At 46.1% G+C, this 15,370-nt stretch overlaps 1 long non-coding RNA gene across 4 annotated transcripts; it reads right to left on the bottom strand.

The window, feature by feature from the left end:
- Positions 1-360: 360 nt before the first annotated feature.
- Positions 361-10,641, bottom strand: LOC122206510. Of its 4 annotated transcripts, none has more exons than XR_006196492.1 (4): positions 10,579-10,641; positions 6,227-6,422; positions 2,926-3,118; positions 361-757 (listed from the first exon to the last, which is right to left on the bottom strand). It is a non-coding gene; the product is annotated as an uncharacterized LOC122206510 (long non-coding RNA). The 4 variants fall into 4 exon arrangements; XR_006196493.1 differs by having other exon boundaries at positions 6,274-6,422; XR_006196495.1 differs by lacking the exon at positions 6,227-6,422.
- Positions 10,642-15,370: the final 4,729 nt, after the last annotated feature.

Genomic DNA, 15,370 nt, shown 5'->3' with positions numbered 1-15,370 from the left:
ATTGAAAAATTGAATAACCTGCGGCTTCTAACAACCCAAGACCTATAATAAACTGAGACTCCTAGCAACCCAGGTTTCCTAGCAACCTGGGGACTCTAATTATCAGAGACTCCTAGCAACCAGGGAGATTGTACAACCTGGAGGGCCGGGCACACGTCCACCCCTGGTCCCAGACTGCTTCCCACTCTGCAGGGACTGCCCACTGAAACTTGAGAGGCAGTGTGACCTAAGAGACAGAGGCAGAATTGGGAACCGATGGCCTGCGTTCTGATTTGACCACTCACTACATATATAGCCTTTGGCTTAACCTCCCTATCAGTTTCCTTATGTATAAAATGATAATGATTATAATATCTTGCTCAGAAAACTATTATGAGAGTCAGGTAAGTAGATTTATGGGAAAGCACGTTAACAGCTGTACATATGCATGTTGCCTTTTCTGACAGCACCCTCTCCCCTCCCATCTCATTAGCCGCCATATTGCATCATTTCTTCCAAAATGGCTTTCCCATCTAGTCCAGCTCCATCACCACCACCAAAGTCACAGACCTTCTCCACTGTCTTTGTTGCCACCAGTTATCTTTCCAACACACAAATGCCATCATGTCACTTTTGCCTGCAGGCTTCCTCTGGCTCCCTTGCTCTTGGAGTCAGATTCAAACTCTTGGCCATGGTACATAAACTCTTCATGATCACGTTCTACCTTTCCAGCTTCATCTTCAGTCACTCTTCCAACCCCCACTTCCTTCTTTCACTCCTAAAACAAACCCGAGATGGGGGTATTAATTATCTCAGTTTCACAGGTACAGAAAATGAGACTGAAAGAAATAGCTTCCCCAAGTGCGTACAGCCTTGAAGCAGTGATTTGAAAGCCAAGTCTGACTCCAAGACCCATGTTCTTTGATGGCAAAGACATCACTGCCTCCTGGAAGCTTCCAAAAATGTGATTCTCTGGTTACTCTCTTGATAAACCAACTTTGGTCTTGTCCCAAAGCCCCTCCACCCTTTTCCGTGCAAGCAACTGGACAAATTTCAGCTTTGGAGGAGCTTAAGGATTTACACCAGGGGGCGCTATCCTTGCACACAACAACCATAAATGCACATCAGCCCTAAGAGACTACTGAGACCACGCCCAGCAATGTTTAACCTGTGGCCTGTCTCACTTGGCCATATGGCTCACGATGTAATTTTAAGACAAATGGTTAGAAATCTGCTTCCATGTTGCTGCTTCTCAAAAAGGCCCAGTTATTAACATGTTAGTGTCTTTAAAGGGGCATTTTTATTGACATCTTTCCTATCAATGAAATAGGTTAATCTGAGTTTTAAGAATATACATATTCCTGGGGCGCCTGGGTGGCTCAGTCAGTTGGGTGGCCAACTACAGCTCGGGTCATGATCTCGAAGTCTGTGAGTTCGAGCCCCGCATCGGGCTCTGTGCTGAAAGCTGGGGTCCTGAAGCCTGCTTCCAATTCTGTGTCTCCCTCTCTCTCTGCCCCTTCCCTGCTTGCTCTCTGTCTCTCTGTCTCTCTCTCCCTCAAAAATAATAAACATTAAAAAAATTTTAAGAATATACATATTCCTCCATAAAGCTACTCTCATCTTTAATTAAAATTAATTCAACCTATAAACACCGTTACAGGTTCGAGTGTCAAGATTGGGAACGTGGGGAAGTGGATGGGGAGAGCAAAAAGACTGCTCATCGGTGGTGCAGTCTGACATCCCCATCTTGTCAATGTGAGGACAGCAATCCCCAACGGGGAAACCAACCGCCCCAGGGCCCACAGCAAGTAAGAGACGAGATCTATCTTTCCAGAGTACAACTTCATAGTAATGCACTCCTACTGTAATTGATGAAGAATACACGAGAGGAGCTCCCTCACCTTATTGTTCATGGGCCCAGAGCACATACTAATGAACAGTCAGCCTGGGTATCGTATGGGGCTCCCTATGGCGTGTGGAAGAGAGATCGTACTTGATTCGATGGGTGTGTTCAACCCTCTGAACACCTACATCTTCATCTTGGAAATGGAGAGAATAACATGTACCCCTCAGAAGGTCTGGCTTTCATTCTGTGTCCCCTCTGACACCTTCCCTGAACCTAGCTCTCTGAATGCTGTTCTCTCTGGGCTGAGTTCAGAGACCCCAGCAGAGACCCCAAAGGTGCTGGACGATTGGGCGGGGAGGAAAGATTTTGTCCCCCTAGTGCCCCCAAAACAATTTCTCTTCCAGACTGCAAGGGAAGAGGCTCCAGGTTCTTGCTATTCAATGGGCCTGAAGTGGCCTTCAACTGGGAGAGTGGTTTTGTCCCCCAGAGGACACTTAGTAATGACAGAAGACATTTTTGGTTACCACAACTGGGGAGAGGCATGCTACTGGAGTTGAGTGAGTAGAAATAAGGGATACTGCTGAACATCCTACAATGCACAAGGCAGCCCCCGAAAACAAAGAATTATTCAGCCCAAAATGTCAGTAGTGCTGAGCTCAAAACAGTCTTATTTATATACAGCATAAAGCAGCCTCGGTCTGGTTCCCCTGTGCTCCTACGTTCTGTGTGATGCCGGACATTTCATCTCTAGGCTGCATTCAGTTTCCTGAGCCTTGAAATAAGAGATTTTGGTGTGGTCTGATGATCGGCACAGCCCCTCCTAACACGATCATCATCCAGCTATGCTTCCTAATCACCCACCTGGTGACTTGGCTTATGGTGTTTTCACTCACCATTCGCAAAATCGAGAGCGTCCTCGTCTCCATTTCTTCAACTATAATATAAGGATAATTATACCTACTTCACCATTCCTATGTTGGTGTGAGGAGAAAGGGGGAATGACCTTATACATAGTTGGTGTCTAATAAACATTGGTCTTTGAAAAAATAAACATCATAATGGATTAGCAGGGGGAGAAGTTCAAGGGAATTATGACTTACTGAAAAGAGTCCTCATTCAACAGCCTCCGGGCCAGAGGGACCTTTGAGACAAGAAAATCCTCTTTTTTCAAAACTTTCCAAGAGGTAGCTATGAATCTTGGGCTTTGCAGGGAGTCAGGAGTGGAAAGCTCTTGGGTTTTGGTGATCCACAGGCCTGTATTTGGGCCTCTGACCCATCCTGAGAGAAACATTTCTGTCAGGAAGGAAAAAAAGTTTCCAATGGAAGAATCATTTCAACAGTTCAACCAATAAGGGGTAGAGTTTACAGAGCTTTGATGCCAAGTCTGACCTGAAGTCAAGCCCCTCTTCTGCCATTCCCAACTGAGTGACCCACTTGTCAATAAGGATGATAATGCAAATCAATTAGAAGCCTTGTGCATTTCACATGAGGGAAAGCATCCAGTAAGTGCTTGACAAATGTTACCTCTTGTTATTACGTGCTAAGAGCCATGTATTACCTGCCTCGGCTTACTTACATTCTTATTCAAGAGTTTAATGAAAAATCACAAACATTGTCAAACCCTCTATGCTTCCATGAAAAAGGTGCTTGGTGTCCTATGCTACCCTCCCACTTACACACACACACACACACACACACACACACTCGCATCCCTATATACATGGAAAAGCTAACGTTGGGCATTTAATCAGGGTGAAGATCTGGAGGATGAAGCATATACTCTTGTGTTTTTTAAACCACAGCATCTTCTCCCTCCCTCCTCCGCATGCCAAAGAACAAGCGAGTCGGAGAGGTTAAGATGACTGCTCTTGACCATATAAAGTGGGGAAGGCATCCGATGAGCACTGAGTAATGTACAGAACTGCTGAATCATTATATTGTGCATTTGGAACTAATTATACTTGAATAAAAAAGGGAGGGGAGGCATTGCCCTACCCCTGAGCCTCAGTAAAGAAAGCAATCCGATAAATCAAACTCTGTCCCGTGGGTAAGCCAAGACCATCTTTACTGATTAAGGGTCAACAAGAATGTAGATAAGTTAAGCTGCACAGAGACCTAACATTGTGAAATGCCAAGTCCCATGGCTAACCATCAAACACCAAACATCCAAAATACAAGGAGGGGTGCCTGGGGGCCTCAGTCGGTTAAGCGTCCCACTCTTTAACTCAACTCAGGTCTTGATCTCAGGGTCGTGAGTTCAAGCCCCGGGTTGGGCTCCATGTTGGGTGTGGAGCCTACTTAAACAAACAAACAAAACAAGGAGACACTGCTCCCAAGGGATGATCAGAGCCTATGCAGCTCCACTATATCTAAAATCCAGGTCACTATTGTCTTGGAAAGGCTCCCACGTGGGGACAACAGCTGAGTTCAGACCCCACACTGCTTAAAACAGCCTTGCAAACAAGTACGGAGTTCATGGGACTGAAAGGCAGTCATGAACTCCTGGGTGTGTATTTCTGTTCCTGGGAGTGCAGAGTCAGGCTTGGCAGAAGAGACAAACAGACAGGAAGACAGGAAAACAGAGGAGATAGATAGAAGGCGACAGTCGGCACCCCTAAAAGATGCAGGCAATAGCTATCCAGTTCTGGTTTCTTAAGCATTCTTTTAAAGTAATTACTGTCCCCAACGTGGGGCTTGAACTCACAACCCCGAGATCAAGAGTCACATACTCTACCAACTCAGCCAGCCAGGTGCCCATGTTTCCTTAGACATTCTAAATAAGAAGTGGAAATTTGCAGGGTGCCTAGGTGGCTCGGTCATTTAAGCATCCGACTCTTGATTTTGTCTCAGATCATGATCTCATGGGTGTGAGATCCAGCCCCGCCTCAGGCTCCATGCTGAGTGTGGAGCCTGCTTAAGATTCTCTCACAGTCTCTATCTGCATTTCTCTCTCTGTCTCTGAAAAAAAAATGAAAAGGAGAGGGGAGGGGAGGGGAGGGAGGGAGGGAGGGAGGGAAGAGAGGAGAGGAGGAGAGGAGAGGAGAGGAGAGGAGAGGAGAGGAGAGGAGAGGAAAGGAAAGGGAAGGAAAGGAAAGGAAAGGAAAGGAAAGGAAAGGAAAGGAAAGGAAAGGAAAGAGGAGCACCTGGGTGGCTCAGTCAGTTAAGTGTCAGACTTCCGTTCAGGTCACAATCTCACAGTTCGTGGGTTCGAGCCCCGTGTCGGGCTCTAAGCTGACCACTCAGAGCCTGGAGCCTGTTTCAGATTCTATGTCTCCTTCTCTCTCTGCCCCTCCCCTGCTTGTGCTTGCTCTCTCTCTCGCTTGCTCTCTCTCTCAAAAATAAACATTAAAAAAAAATTTTTTTTTAAAGAAAAGAAGTGGAAGCTTGCCCCTCTCCTGAATAATCTTTCCTTTCTCCAGAAAAGGTAGCTTTAGTCATCACTCAGTTTCCTCATCAAAGGAAGCTAATTTTTACAAAGGTAATGGAGTTATTCCAGAAGTTTTATCTAACTGTATCATCAGGAGAATTCAACACCTGGCCTTAAAAGTGCTCACTTCCTTCTAGTCTTGGGCAAAGGGGTTGAGAACAAGCCAGATCAGGGCTCAGGGCAGGGTTGGGTAGAGGGAGAATTTCAACTCCAGGGCTGGCCTCTGAAGAAGGCAGCCCTAAGGGCTCATGGTACTAAGTTCAAACAGGGAAGCAAGCGGGAAGGTAAAAGTAGCAGATGCCAGGAGGGCTGCTCTGGCTGGGAAGAGGGCACAGCAGCAGTGGGTCTAAGCAGCCAGCCAACACCAGGTATACAGAAGTCACCCTGGAAAATCTGTCCATCTGGGGGAAACAAGTCTTCACCAGCAAGTGGGTTAGACAGCAGGTATCTGGCTCTATTTTCTTGTTTCTCACTATCTGCGCGCTGCCTAACCCAGATGTTGATACGTAACAGATGCTAAATAAATACACAGAGAACAAGTGAGTGTATGACAAAGCCTCTGTAGACACTAAGTCCTCACTCACCTCCTTCTTGCCTCCACCTGCCTGTAGGAATAAAAGCGGATGCCACTGCAGAGAGCAAGGAAGTGGAGAGGCCACATGGGAAGGGGCTGGCCTTTGGCTCAGTTCTAGAAATAGCAACAGCCTACTTGCCCAAAAGGCACCGCCGAGACTGTGCTGGCAAATCAGTAATGATAAGCGTCACAATGCACCCCCCCCCCCAGGACGCTGTGACCTGAGAGCCCTATGTTCCATTAGACAACAATCTCCTGCACCTGAGTCAGAGGCAGGCAAGGAGTGAGAGTTGCAGCAACCCAGCCGGTTGGGGCTGAGTCGTGGAACAAATTGGGGTTGTTTGCTACCCGTTGTCTGGCTCTGCTGGCAGTCAGGTGTGACCCAAGGCATCCTCTATACCTGGTTTCTAGGAGGTGCCCCTTCTGGACCCCATATTGAGACCCAACCTTCAGGAAGTCCTGCTCCTTCTTAACCATGGCTTCAGATCCCCGGACCCTGGAGAAGGAAGAGCTCCATGAAATCTCCTAGAAGAAGGGTGGTTGGCAAATGATAGTCCATGACATCAGGAGACTCTGCAGAGACATCCCAGGAGGCCCTGCAGGGGAGTAGAGGGCAGGATTCAGCTCACCCCCCACATCTATCAGAACAGCTTCCCTCTTGTCTATATTATATATTCAAACTCCATGTAAGGATTTGTTTGAAGAAAAGTTCTGAAGCTAAAAAAGTTGATGCCTGTGCTAGATGGATTATTGGTCTCAGACCTTCACTCCCCTGTGGGAGCGTTGTACACCCACATTCTTACCATGGCTTCACAGTGGACAGAGTGTATATCCCCATGCTTGGACCATTGGGATGCTTGCATGACACTAGCAAAGACTGGCAATGTGCTCATGCCACTGGACCTACCCTCTAGAACCCCTTCCTTTTTCAATGAGAAAAGTTTGCCCCAGTTAGCTACAAGCCCAAGGAGGCATGTGGAGAAGACCTGGACCCAAACTACAGTGAGAAGCCGAGCTGAGCTGAGCCCACTACAAACCAGCCAAACCCTAGCCAACATGCAGGCCTATAAGCCCAAAATAAATACTTCTTATAAGCCATTGACATTTCAAAGTTGTTTGTCATACAGCAAATAACTAACCACACAATGCTTTTGAAGAACCCTTCCCGGCTTTCATTTAAACAAAGAATCTGGGCCCTTGGAGAAGAAAAAGAGAAGTTGTAGAAGCAGTTGTTGAAGGGGGCGGGGAGAGGGGGGAGGGGGAGGGGAGGAAGGGGAGGAGAAGGAGGAGGAGGGGGAGGAGGAAGAAGAGGAGAATAGTTACCATTCAACCATTTCACCTCTAAGTGATTACATATCATAGAGCAAGGTTCAGAAATTTTTTTCTGTAAAGGGCCAGAGAGTAAATATTTTAGGCTTTCTAGCCTATGCAGTCTCTGTCCCAACTACTCAACTCTGCCATTTTAGCATGAAAAGCAGCAGTAGTCAATATTTTAATGGATGCCTGTGGACTGTGTTCCAATAAATTTGTTCTGGACACTGCAATTTGAATTTTGTGTAATTTTCATGTGCCACAAAATATTCTTATTTTTTAACCATTAAAAATGTAAAAACTGAGGCGCCTGTGTGGCTCAGTCGGTTAAGCATCAGACTTCGGCTCAGGTTGTGATCTCATGGTTCATGAGTTCGAGCCCCGCGTCGGGCTCTGTGCTGACAGCTCAGAGCCTGGAGCCTGCTTCAGATTCTGTGTCTCCCTCTCTCTCTGCCCCTCCCCCATTCATGCTCTGACTCTTCTGTCTTAAAAATAAATAAACATTTAAAAAAACTTTTTAATGTAAAAACCATCCATCCACGGTTGAATGGATAAAAAAAATGTGCTATATACATACAATGGAATATTATTCAGCTTGAAAAGGAAGGAATTCTGCTACAACATGATGAACCTTGAAGACATTATGCTGAGTGAAATACGTCAGAAACAAAAGAATGAATGCTGTATGATTCCACTCATATGAGGTGCCCAGAGTAGTCGAATTCGTAGACAGAAAGTAGAATGGTGGAGTGGAGAATAAGGAGTTATTTATTGTTTAATGGGGACGGAATTTCAGTTTGGGAAGATAAAAAGTTCCGGAAATGGATAGAGGCAATGTGAATGTATTCAGTGTCACTAAACTATACACCTAAAAATGGCTAAAATGTCAATTTTTAAAACTTTTTTAATGTTTATTTATTTTTGAGACAGAGAGAGACAGAGCGTGAGTGGGGGGAGAGGCAGAGAGAGAGGGAAACACAGAATCAGAAGCAGGTTCCAGGCTCCGAGCTGTCAGCACAGAGCCCGATGCGGGGCTCAAACCCACGGACCACAAGATCATGACCTGAGCCAAAGTTGGTCTGCTTAACCGACTGAGCTACCCAGGTGCCCCTAAAATGTCAATTTTTTTAATTAAAATTAAAAATAGTAAATAAAGCCCATCCTTAATTTTTGGCCCGTACAAAAACAGGTGCATATTTGACTTAGGGGGCATAGTTTCTAAAAATTTAACCCTAAGGAAACTCCCACAATGTGTCCCACCAGTACTGTCTGGGTTAAAAAAAGAAAGAAAGGAAATATCCTTAATATTCATCAACAGGAAAATGGAGAAATACATTATGGTAGAATTATTCCATGGAGAATCCAATGATAAGTGGAGTATGCTACAATTTATATATAAAATTTAAAACCCTGCTGAAGAATGCTATGTTGTATTAATGGATGCATAAATATGTACTAACAGTGTAAAGACATACATAGGAATGATAAACAGTGGATTCATGGTAATAGTTACCTCTGAGGAAGAGGGAGAAGAATGGGAAGGGGGGGGTGTAATATACAGGAAGCTTCAATTATATCAGTAATGTTTTACTTCTTTAAATGAGATCTGATACAAATATGACATAATGTTAAGATCTGATAAAGCTTAATGGTGGGTAAATAGGTATTCATTATGCTCCTTTCTATTCTTGTCTAATCTTTGAAATATTTCACGATGAAAAAATTAATTCAGAAAAAGCAAAGGGAGGAACAAATTAAAAAAAAAAAAAGGAAACCATCAATTAATTTCAAAGCGTGCCAGTAGCAGCAACAAGAATAACAGAAGAGGCAATCAGTCCACCTCACTGATCCTTCTGGACTTTCTGGGGCTTCCTCAGCTCACCTCAGGCGGGCAAAGCCGATGCAGAGGCCCATGTTCAGAACCTAAGGCTGGCTCTGCCCCTTTGGTTTGTCCCTGTGTGGCTGGAGAAGGAAAGCCAATAAAGCCCAGACCACCATACCTGAGAACCATGTTCCAGGCACAACCCATTTTCCAGACGCAAACCTGCCCAGGCCCATAAGGCACAAGAAGGCATTTCAGGGTTTCAGGACATTTTCTTGTGAAAACCCGAGATTCTCTCTCACCAGTACCTGAGAGATGGAGAGAGGACAAGCCAGGCTTCTCTTGGGGACTCACTGTCAATTCACAAACAATTATTGACCTTAGCTCTTACCCATATTTAATGCTGTCAATTAGGATTAGACTGGACTGAAAGTAACAGGAAACCCAACTAACAGTGGCTTAAACAAGACAGAAGTTTACTTCTGTCTCACGAGAAATAAATCGAGGTAGATAACTCAGGGTAGCGTGAAGGTTCTGTCATTCCGAGGATGTGATTTCTCCTGTTCCGAGATGACAGCTTGAGCTCCAGCTACCAGATCTGCTGTCCAGGCAGCAAGACAGAAGAAAGGGAGAAGGACCAGATTCTTCCCTTTTAAAGGAATCTTCCGGAAAGCATCCTATGATCTTTCCACTGACATCTCCTTAGCCAGAACATAGTCAAATAGCCACACTTACTCCAAGGAAAGCTAGAAAGGTAGTCATGGAGACCATGTGGGGCTCCATGCTGACCGTGTGGGTGGAGCCTGCTTGGGATCCGCCCCTCCCCTCCTCGCTCTGTATCTCTCTCTTTCAAAATAAATAAGTAACCTTTTTTTTTCCAAAACATAATGATACCTATGCTATACCTATGTTGAGAAGATTGAATGAATGAATGAATACAAAATACTTGTACTGATACCTGGCACACAGTATGAGTGTATAAGTATTAGTATTGTCCTTATTAGACAACAGTTGAAAGGCACCTTAAGGAAGAACTAATGAACACAGAGGATGTTCTCCCAGAGGTGTCAGCCCAGTCCAAAGGTAGGAAGAGGTGACAGCTGAGTCAAGACCTCAGGGATGAGCACAAGTCCTGAGTCTCTCTCCAACCCCACTATTTAAGGAGGGTGCCAGCACTCATAGGCTCTCCCTAGGCACATATTCTATTTGAATAGGACTAAGGAAAACCTCCAAGAGGTTTTACCTTGAAGGGAGGGAAGAGTGATATGTCCTTATTCCCCACAGCAAGCTCTCCATGGCGCTACAAGCGGAAAAATGAAGGCCTCCTAACACCTAGAGAAAAGTACATGAATGAAGGGAGTGCTGGGTGGCTCAGTCGGTCGAGCGTTCGACTCCTGATTTCAGCTCAGCTCATGATCCCAGGATTGTGAGATTGAGCCCCACGTCGTGCTCCATGCTGAGTGTGGAGCCTACTTAAGACTCTCTCTCCTTCTCTGCCCCTCTCCCCTGCTCACTCTATTTAAATTAAATTAAATTAAATTAAATTAAATTAAATTAAATTAAATTAAAATTTCAGAAGTACATGAACTTGGGCCCTTGCTCTGTCTTGGCTCTCATACCACATTCCAGGTATTCTGGTTCCTTGTTCACAGCTGGCAGGCAGCCAGCACCGCACCACCCAGTTCCACCTTCTGAACTTTATCCCCAAGCAGAAAATTGTCTCTTCTGTGTACTTCACAAAAGGACCACTACATAGGATGACACCACAGTCCATCTGGCCCATGGAGGCGTGAGGGACAGGGCTTTCCTCCCCAGTGCCAACCCCTCCAGGAAGGAGCACTTCATTCTCCCGGGGGCTAGTTCCAGGCTTTTATAATGGAACTTGAGTGACATTAATTCTCATCCCAAATCTGCTACTAAGTCACCCTGTGGCCTTGGGCCAGTGCCTTGACCTCTCTGAGCCTTAAGTCAGTGGGAATAATCATACCTGGTTCATGAGGTCCTTCATTTGTCATGAAGATTAAATGAAATACTGTATGTAAGGTGTTCAAACAGCTCCCAACATGCAGTTGGGGCCCCGTGCACGTAAGGCCCCTCGTCTCCTAAGGCTCCCTCAGCGTTAGCCTGCCCCAGCGCTGTGATGGTGAGTCCTGTTAGGGGTTAAATGACTTCTCTTTTGTGTTGTCCTGAGCATTCCTTGTGTCTCTGAACTTAAAGGAGTTTACCTTTGAGCTTTTCCACAGTGTTTATGCTTTTTCAACTTCTTATCATACCTTTTCCATGATGACAGGTGCCCAAATCAGTGACGTGGGCATACAAGATCACAGCCAAATGGGAAGCAAATACCAAGTTTATTCGTCAACTCTGGTACATTCCAGCTCCCAAACCACAGCCTTTCCTAGCATTTGCAATGGAGAATTCAGAAAGTAATCAAGGAAATACACAGGACTTCCGACACTCCCAAATGTGGGTATTGGAACATATCACCACACACATACACACGCCCAAAGCTTGCCTGCTGAGATGAGACTGGGCAGCTCAACTACACAGATGTGAACCTTCTAGAAGATAGTCCTGGGCCTGAACCAACTGTGCTCCCCTCTGAGATGACGTAGAAGAGGAGCAATCTGTTTGAAGTTGGGAATCAGAGAAGAAGCAGCCAATCTGGCCCTTGATCCTGAATCACAGTAGCCCCACCCATCAGGAAAAGATGACCCCATAAATGTTAGCCTTTGTCCAGCGGTCTAGACGCTCCTCCTGGGCAGGAGCAAAGACTGTTATGGAGAGTGATACTGCATGTTCTCTAAGAAAGGGGAGAAGAGATGTTGTCTCTCACCCAGCCACACAGGTATCCCCTTTTTAGCCTCAGCTTGAACTATAGCAAATCCCCACCCTTGAACATGCACACACGTGATCTGGAATGATGGAGTTTGGCCTCATTGGTAGACTGCTCACCCAAAGAGAACACAGACACTTGAATACAAACATGTCCAAACCAGAAAACCAGTGGGAAAATATTGCATGCTGTGTATCTAGTATACAAGGGAAGGTGTTGCTGAACCTTGTTCCCAGAGTCCCTGTGGTTGACACCCTAAAAATAAATAGAAACACAGTGACTCATCTGCCATTCTGAAACATTAACCCAACAGACCAGTCAGCCAGGGTCATAGGCTCACACCAAGAGGGATTTTATCGAAACTTCCTGAGGGCAGGATCCAGCACTCACCCTCGAACCGGCTGGCTACCCAATGGTTGCGTCCAGTACAGAACCCTGGGGCAAGTAATGCTCTGGGAATTAGGATGCATTCTCTCCCCAGTTCTTCCCTTACCAGCCACATGAGCTTGAGGAGCTGGTTCCCTTCTAGGCCTCGGTGTCCTTCTGGCTAAGTCTCATTTTCCTAATTTCAAAACAGGAATAGCAGTTGCTACCCCTATGCATCTTCCAGGCATGTTGTAAGAAGCCCGTGGACTCCGGTGAGGTGGGTGTGGGATGTGTTCCCCCAGAGAGGGTATGGATGGTACACAAAGTCCCATCATGTCAGAAGCTAGTCGAACAGCAGTGACTCCCAGCAAGGGAGTCTGGTTCACCTTTTCATAAGCCAAATGGTGCTGGGTCATCTGGAAAGATAATGTGAGACAGTCTTACAGGCAAGAATAAGGCCAAAGTTGTAAGGAGCAAATTAGGAAATCCCATTTGTAGAAGTAAATACAGTTGACCCTCGATCAAGACAGGGGCTGTTGATGTCATCGGTAAGGCTTCTTCTGGTCAACAGTAGGCTACTGGTAGTTAACTTTTTGGGAAGTCGAAAGTTACACAGGGATTTACCACATAGTCGTATGGTAAATCCCTGTGTAACTTTCGACTTCCCAGAAAGTTAACTACCAATAGCCTACTGTTGACCAGAAGAAGCCTTACCGATGACATCAACAGCCCATTAACACCCAGATGTATCCTTCACTGTATCCTTACAATAAAGTAAGCTAGAGAAAAGAAACGTCATTAAGGAAATCATAAGGAGGGGCTCCTGGGTGGCTCAGTCTGTTGAGCGTCTGACTCTTGATTTTGGCTCAGGTCATGACCTCCCAGTTCATGGGATCAAGCCCCGTGTCCGGCTTGGTGCTATCAGCTTAGAATTCTCTCTCCCCTTCTCTCTCTTTACCCCTCCCCCACTCACATGTTCTCCCTCTCTCTCAAAATAAATAAACTTACTTAAAAAATCATAAGGAAGAGAAGATACATTTACAGGGCCGTACTGTAAAAAAGTCCACATATTGGTGGACCTGTGCAATTCAAACCCTGATGCTCAAAGGTCAACTGTAATGAAAAGCAGAGAGAGAAATGGCAAAGGTGAGAGAATGAAACAGAAATCACTTTAAAAAAAAAAATCAAAGAAGCAAAATAAGAAGTCTGTGTTAACAGAATCCTGGTAATTAAGAGAGAAAGTCAAGGTGGCAGTGGGAGTACAGAGCCACGCACAGACGTTCTGCAGAAACACGAGGAGATCAGAGGGCTGCTGTCCAGCCGAATGAGACAAGACCCAGTGAGGAAGTGTGAACAACGGAGCCGTGTGTAGAGTCCTGTTTCGGGAGCACAGTGAGCCTCAGTGAGAGTGGGGGGCAGGCCGTGGGGGAAGAATATGGTTTCCCAGGCCAATTCCAGAACTGGCCAAGCTGTAAAACCAAGATAGTGCCTCCAGGGACTTAGGATCTGGCTCCAGAGCTCTCGAAACTGCCTCAAGACAGAGCAAACGTCAGATTGCTGACCCAGGAAAAGGAGAGGGCCAGCCAAGAAAGCAGCAACACGTTTCGGAAAGATGGTGGGCAGCTGGGGCCAGCTGGAGGCCACTGCTGTGGTTGACTCCCACCCTACCTAGCAGCACAGCCTCAGTGCTGGCGCTGGGGGGCTGGCAGGGGGGCTGGGGGGGCACCAACAGATCTCTTGCGATGCCAGCAAACTGCTCAGCCATCACAAGAGAAATCACAGCGGGGCCAAAGAGGACGTCGTAGGGGAACTGTCGCGTCAAGATCCAGAATGAGCTTTGGACCAGACAATGGGCCAGGGGAAATGTCTGTGGGAGCTTCAGAGGCAAAGAAAATGCCAAACAACTGGGGAAGAGAAAAGAAAGAACCTGGAGAGGAAAGTGAGCATAGGGGCTGAGGGTCAGACACAGCAACAAGGTGGCCCAAATGTGCACCACCCTAGGACAGGGAGGGATCAGCAGAGAAAACATAGGTCCTTTCAGTACTTTTTCTCCTACTGGAAAGCTGGAGGGGAGGGCTCTGTGAAAAGCTTCTCTAGGATGGGTTGAAGCCCTGAGTCATCTGCTCTGACTAATCACCCCTGCTTTCTGGCTTCCCAGGTTGAATAAGGGGCTTCTCTTCCATTCTCCCCCAGCCTCTGTGCTTGCTTCTGCCTTCATATTATATTAAAATCATTTGTTTGCACATCTTTCCTTTTTATTTTTTACATTCATTTATTTTTGAGAGAGAGAGACAGAGTGCGAGCAGGGAGGGGCAGAGAGAGAGGGGGACACAGAATCCAAAGCAGGCTCCAGGCTCTGAGCTGTCAGCACAGAGCTCGACTCAGGGCTCGAACCCACAAACCGTGAGATCATGACCTGAGCAGAAGTCAGACACTTAACCGACTAAGCCACCCAGGTGCCCCTGTTTATACATCTGTCTTACCCATTAGGCCAGTGAGTGGTTCTCATCCCTGGCTGCACATTAGGATGTCCTTTAAAAAATAACGATGCCTAGGTCCCCACTCAAGACCGATTAAAGCAGGACCTCTGGGGTTAGGGCTTTTGCATTCGTACTTTTTAAATTTTTTTTTTAATGTTCATTTATTTTTGACAGAGAGAGAGAGACAGAGCATGAGCGGGGGAGGGGCAGAGAGAGAGGGAGACACAGAATCCGAAGCAGGCTCCAGGCTCTGAGCTGTCAGCACAGAGCCTGACACAGGGCTCAAACTCACAGACCACGAGATCATGACCTGAGCTGAAGTCGGATGCTTAACCAACTGAGCCACCCAGGTTCCCTTTGCATTCATATTTTTTATTGAAAACCTCATATGATGATTCAAATACGCCATCGGGTTTGAGACCCACTGTTGCGGACTGTGAGCACTTCAAGGTCAAGGACCAGGTCATGGGTGTTTGAATCTCCAGATGTTTAATGAGAGGATAAGCATGGGTAGCAGAAGATGAAGACCAAGAATCCAGAAAAGAAAAGCAGGGAAGTGTCCTGCATAAGAGGAGAAAAGTAGTGATGGGAGGCTGAGAAGCAGAAGAGAATCTTCAAGAAAAAAATAAATAGAAGAGAATCTTAAAGATGCCAGGGGCAAAGGAGGAACCTGGATGGGGCTGCGTGATCCTGAGGTTGTCTCGCATAACAAATCTCTCGTTAAAGCTA

This window comes from Panthera leo, chromosome E1 (genome assembly GCF_018350215.1).
Source record: "Panthera leo isolate Ple1 chromosome E1, P.leo_Ple1_pat1.1, whole genome shotgun sequence".
NCBI lineage: Eukaryota > Metazoa > Chordata > Mammalia > Carnivora > Felidae > Panthera > Panthera leo.
This window is presented reverse-complemented; position numbering and strand designations above follow the sequence as displayed.